The 6,396-nt window shown below is 45.8% G+C and overlaps 1 long non-coding RNA gene across 3 annotated transcripts in view; it reads left to right on the forward strand.

Annotated features, from left to right (window-relative positions):
* Positions 1-6,386, forward strand: part of LOC113887002 — a 189,675-nt gene extending 183,289 nt beyond the window's left edge. For 2 of the 3 annotated variants that reach the window (XR_003509627.1, XR_003509626.1), the window contains exons 4-5: positions 4,893-5,008; positions 6,345-6,386. This is a non-coding gene — a long non-coding RNA (uncharacterized LOC113887002). The other variant, XR_003509628.1, reaches the window with a different exon arrangement.
* The last annotated feature ends 10 nt before the right edge of the window (positions 6,387-6,396 follow it).

Raw genomic sequence — 6,396 nt, forward strand, 5'->3', positions numbered from 1 at the left:
AATCCCAGGGACGGGGGAGCCTGGTAGGTTGCCATCTATACATACACACACACACACACACACACACACACACACACCTGTATATATATACAGCTTCCCTGGTGGCTCACACAGTGAAGAATTCGCCTGCAATGCAAGAGGCCCCGATTCAATCCCTGGGTTGGGAAGATATATATATATACACACACATATGGATAATATACATGTAATAATAATAGGTAGAGGTGTATACATATATTTAGGTATATATATGTATGTACATATATTTTTCTTGTTGTTCAGTTGCTCAGTTGTACCCGACTCTTTGTGACCCCATGGACTGCAGCAAGCCAGGCTTCCCTGTCCTCCACCGTCTCCCAGAGTTTGCTCAAACTCATGTTGTTGAGTCGATGATGCCATCCAGCCATCTCCTCCTGTGCCACCTCCTTCACCTTTTGCCTTCAGTCTTTCCCAGCATCAGGGTCTTTTCCAGTGAGTCCTCTCTGCGCATCAGGTGGCCAAAGTATACATACATATGTGTGCATACTTATGTATATGTGCATGTATGTGTGTGTATGTGTGTGTGTATTTAGCATCTATATGTACAAGCACTTTCCTGGTGTCTCGGTGGTAGATAATCTGCCTACCAATGTAGGAGGCGTGGGTTAGATCCCTGGGCTGGGAAGATCCCTTGGAGAAGGAAGTGACAGCCCACTCCAGTATTCTTGCCTGGAAAATCTCATGGTCAGAGGAGCCTGATAGGTGGTCCATGGGGTCGCAAAGAGTCGGACACAACTAAGCGGTTTCAGTTTTTCTTCTGGTTCACTGGGATGACCTCTCGGGACTTGTGGATTGGGAAGCCACCTTCCACGTTGTGCAGAGGCCCAGGGCTTTTGAGGATACCCGTGTAGAAAAGAAAGAAGGAGACATCTCCAGGTGTATCTCCCTCAAGCTGAGCCCCCAAGGGTCTCAGCCAGCACACAGCTTGCCAACATGAGCCATGACAGAGCTGCCCTCAGTTGACTTCCTGAGCTGCTAGCTGGACAGCCCCAAGTGGTACTTGTGACCATCCTTCACATCTGGGGGGGCAGGGAGGAGCTTGACTGAGCTGATGACAGCTTTTCCCCCATCTTCAGCCCCACGGTGTCATAGTTCAGCATTGCTGGTTGCAATACAGGGTGCTGCTGCTTTTATTCAGGCCCCCCTGAATGCTACCACCTCAAAGAAAAAAAAATTTTTTTTGGCCTGAGGCTGAATACCAGACATATAAGAAACACAATCAGGAACGTACTCTGGACATTAGGAGTTAATCTCTTTGTTTATCCTTAAAATAGAGCTTCTCCCTAGAGTAGTCATGTTCAATTATATGTCATTTGTGTTATTTCTGGTGCCGTGAGGATTAAAGGCCATCACGATGACTTCACAGAGAGGCCAAAGTTGCACTTAGTAACTTTTCTCAGAATAGAGAGCATTCATCAGGGGGCAAAAAAAAAAAAAATGATAATAATAAAACTCTCATGAAATTATGAAAAGTACACAAGGAAAAAATTAAAGGATTATATTTTAAAGCCTCGGGACATAGAATATTATTCCTTATAAGAAGGTCCCATGGTATTGGGATTATTTCCTGGAATGCTCACGATTTATTTTACAAAACCACCTAATGAGCAAACCACAAACAAGCAGATAATAAGAGCTTCAGAGAAAACACATTAGTTTTTTCCCCCCTCAGTGGGGTTTGCTTGTAGCCTCCAGCACTCTCTGTTATATCAGAACCATCAGTTCTCAAGCAAAAGTGTCACTGGCAATTTGTTAAAACACCATGTGATTTGTACCAGCACTTCCAGGCAACTGTGTGAAACGGATACTAGGTCGTCTTTAGGTGATGCACGTCAAGTTCAGATGTCAAACAGACGAAGTTCCTACAAGACCCAGCAGCAGATTCCAAAGTTTCTTCTCCTGTAATTTCCCTCCTAAATGATGCTCTTTCAAAACCAAGAGTTCTGTGGGGATTCTATGCCACTGAAGTTGCAAGCCATATTTGAGTCACCGAGCGGTCAGTGATCTTCCAATACTGCAAATTCCTCGTATCTGTGTCCGAGGTTGGGTAGGGGCTGTGGTTCCTAGGGCTTCTAAAACCCTCAGTTCAGTTCAGTTGCTCAGTCATGTCCAACTCTTTGCAACCCCATGGACTGCAGCACGCCAGGCCTCCCTCTCCATCCCCAACTCCCGGAGTTCACCCAAACTCATGTCCATGGAGTCAGTGATGCCGTCCAACCATCTCACCCTCTGTCGTCCCCTTCTCCTCCCACCTTCAGTCTTTCCGAGCATCATGGTCTTCTCCAGTGAGTCGGTTCTTCGCATCAGGTGGTCCAAGTATTGGAGTGCATAGGGTCCCCTTTTCTCCACATCCTCACCAGTGCTCGTTTATTGCTGTTGACGGTAGTCCCTCTCACAGCTCTCACTGTGGCCTCATCTGCACTTCCCTGACGAGTAGTGATGCTGAGCATCTCTCTACATGTCTGTTGTCCATCCATTTGTCTTATTTGGGAAAATCTCTGTTGCAGTCCTCTGTCCATTTTAATTGATGCATTTATCGTTGGCCGTGCTGGGTCTTCATTGCTTTCCACGGGCTTTCTCTAGTTGTGGTGAGTGGGGAGCTGGTCTTCCTATTGGTGCAGGGTCTTCTCACTACAGTGGCCTCTCCTCTTGCAGAACGCAGGCTTTAAGCATTCAGGCTTCTGTGGTTGTGGGACACAGGCTCAGCAGTTTCAGTGGGCAGGCTTGGTAGCTGTGGCATGTGGGATCTTCCTGGATCAAGGATCAAATCCGTGTCACCTGCACTGGCCGGCAGATTCTTATCCACTGTGCCACCTGGGAAGTCTCTCTGCCCATTTTCTTAAATCTTTTTTTTGTTTGTTTGTTTCAATATCAAAGTGTATGAGATCTTGTATATTTGGATATTAAACCTTTACTGGATGTATCATTTGCAAATATCCCCTCCCGTTCTGTAGGCTGCCTTTCTTTTTTGCCTTTTGTTGATGGTTTCCTTCACTGTGCACAAATCTTTTAGTTCAATGCAGTTTCGTTTATTTTTGCTTTTGCTTCCCTTGCGCGAGGAGATGTATCCCAAAAACATATTACATACTGCGTATTTTCTTCTAGTAGTTTTATGGTTTCGGGTTAAGCCTTTAATCCGTCTTGAGTTGATTTTTTTGCATGTGGGGTGAGAAGTCCAGTTTGATTCTCTGTCCAGTTTTCCCAACACCATTTATTGAAAAGGCTGTCTTTTCCCTGTTGTATATTCTTGCCTCCTTTGTTGTAGATTAATTGATCATATAGTCAAAGTGGACGTGGTGGTTGCTCTGTCGTGTCTGACTCTTTGCCATCCCGTGGACTGTAGCCCACCAGGATCCTCTGTCCATGGGATTCTCCAGGCAAGAATACTTGATCATATAAGCGTGAGTTTATTTCTGGGCTGTCTGTTCTGTGCCATTGATCTAGGCATCTGCTTTTGTGCTGGTACCATACTGTTTTGGTGACTGTAGTTTTGTAGTATAGTTTCAAATTGGGGCCTGTACCTCCAATTTTGTCCTTTCTCGAGTTTGTTTTGGCTGTTTGGGGGTCTTTGTGTTTCCATATAATTTAAAAAGTATTTGTCTTAGATCTGTGGGACGTACCATTGGTATTTCGATCAGATCAGATCAGTCGGTCAGTCGTGTCCGACTCTTTGTGACCCCATGAATCGCAGCACGCCAGGCCTCCCTGTCCATCTCCAGCTCCCGGAGTTCACTGAGACTCACGTCCATCGAGTCAGTGATGCCATCCAGCCATCTCATCCTCTGTCGTCCCCTTATCCTCCTGTTCTCAATCTTTCCCAGCATCAGGGTCTTTTCCAGTGAGTCAGCTCTCCGCATCAGGTGGCCAAAGTATTGGAGTTTCAACTTCAACATCAGTCCTTCCAATGAACACCCAGGACTGATCTCCTTTAGGATGGACTGGTTGGATCTCCATATGTGCAATCCAAAAAACGAAACAACAAAATGGGAACAGTCACAGGTACAGAGAACAAATGAATGGCTGTCAGAGGGGAGGAAGAGGTGGATGATGTAGGTGAAGGGAATTTAGGGGGACACAGCTCCAATCAGTGTATAAGCCATGGGGCCATAATTGACAGCATAAGGAATACAGTAAGAAATATGATGAAAAGTTTGCATGGGGACAGATGGTTAGTAGGCTTGTTGTATGGGTCATTTCACATTGTATGCAAATGTCAGATCCCTGCATAGTGTACCTGAAATTAACACAATAGCATACGGCCACTGTGAGAAATGAGAAAAAAGGGTGAGCCAGAGGCAGAGGACACGGAAGAGTGGATGGAACTGAAATCCTCTCCTGGTAAAAAGAGGGAGAAGTGACAAAATGCTGACTCTAGGGGGGAAAAAAAAAATCACTTTTGTTGAAAACGTCAAGTTTCTTCCCAGTGTGATGTGTACAGTTAGTCGCTTCCGAAGCAAGAAGAGTATTCTTTTATTTTTAAATTTGCATCAGGCAATTTGGTGATGAATCCCAAGATATCTTTAGAAGTACATGGGCTTAACTGTTGATCATCGCAAGACGCCTGTTCAGTTTCTCTTTACCGGGGTGGAGAAGAAACAAATGCGTGCCGGGAAGGGGAGTGAGATCCTGGCGCCTTCCGCCTGGCGGATGTTTACAGGCGGAGGCTCTTTTCTCATCTCGCGTTGAGTGCGGCACCCTGTCTAACGTCTGCTTTGTTTTCTTCACCGAAAGAGTTTCTCTGCTTTGTCAGCTTTGGAGGATCGATCCCTTCCTTAAGAAAAGACCACCATTCTCAATGTTTGTCGTTACCTAGAATAACAGGATTGTAGACGCTGTCTCTTGCATTTACGCAGGATTCCGGTATATATGACATCATTTCACTGGAAGTCAACACAGGTGTGTGTGTAGCTGTGCGTGTCAACATAATTACATCAGAACATTCACAGTTGATCGCTTCTCTTTGAAGGAGGTAAGAAAATGCCCACATAGTTACTTTTCCTTTTTTTAAAAAAAAAAATTTCTTTTTTTACTGAAGGATAATGGCTTTACAGAATTTTGCTGTTTTCTGTGAAACCTCACCACGAATCAGCCATAGGTATACATGTATCCCCTCCGTTTTGAACCTCCCTCCCATCTCCCTGCCCCATCCCACCCCTCTAGGTTGATACAGAGCTCCTGTTTGTGTTTCCTGAGCCATACAGCAAATGCGCATTGGCTATCTTATTTTACATATGACATCGTAAGTTTCCATCCTACTCTCTCCATACATCTCACCCTCCCCCCTCTTCTCCCCAGGTCCATAAGTCAAGGCTCTTTTTTTAATTGGTTTTCTTTTTTTTTTTTTTGCTGGATCTTCATTGCTTTGCTGGCTGTCTCTGGTTGTGGGGTGTGGTGTGCAGGCTTCCCATGGCGGTGGTCTCTCTTTTTGTGGATCATGGGCTGTAGGTGTTTCACGGGCTTCTGGAGCTGTGGCTCCTGGGCCCTAGGGCACAAGTTTCAGGACCTGTGGTGCACGGGCTTAGTTGCTCTGCAGCAGGAGGGATCTTCCCAGACCAGGATTTGAACCAGTGTCCCCTGCATTGCAAAGCAGACTGTTAACCCCTGGACCATACATTTCCTTTAGCTCTTGCAATTTCTTACCTGTTTTAGCCCTCAGAAGACCACTCTCCTGCAGAAGACTAGCACAGCAGTTCCAAGCACAAACTCTGGGAGAAGCCATCCTTACCTCTTATTGGCCGTGTAACCTCAGACCAGTGTCTGAAGCTCTCTGTGGCTGTACTGTCATTTGCAAAAGAGGGATAGCATATACCTTCAGGTGGGATTGCTGTGAAAACGGAGCCCACGAAATGAAAGCTCAGGGGAACAGTCCTTGGCCTGTGGCAAGTGCTCACAAGTGAGTGCTCCTGCTGTTATTACAGATGGAGACAATGATGTATTGACTCGTAGACAATAATGTGATATGAAGATGCTGCTTCATGTCCCGAGTCCACAGCCGTGGTTTCCTAGTTTGGATGCAAGTCTGGTTCCAGGCTCCTCTGCTAAGGGCAGTGGAGAGCGTGACCCTCGGGACTCTTGCCCTGCAGTTTTTTCTCCACGACGGGGGCACGTTCCTCTTATCCTCCTTTGTGGGTCACAGTGCAAATCCTCGCCTCCTCACAGTTGACGCAAGAACCAAATCATTTATAAGCAGCTAAAAATTACAGAGGTCTGCAAAGGGTTCAGTGGTGTTAGGACTTCATGATTTAAGTGATGATTCCTCATTATATAGATACAAGTATGTCATGGATACATTGTTCACCATCTAGGTCCTTGCTGCTCCTGCTGCTGCTAAGTCACTTCAGTCGTGTCCGACTCTGT

The sequence above is a fragment of the Bos indicus x Bos taurus genome, chromosome X (genome assembly GCF_003369695.1).
Source record: "Bos indicus x Bos taurus breed Angus x Brahman F1 hybrid chromosome X, Bos_hybrid_MaternalHap_v2.0, whole genome shotgun sequence".
Lineage (NCBI taxonomy): Eukaryota > Metazoa > Chordata > Mammalia > Artiodactyla > Bovidae > Bos > Bos indicus x Bos taurus.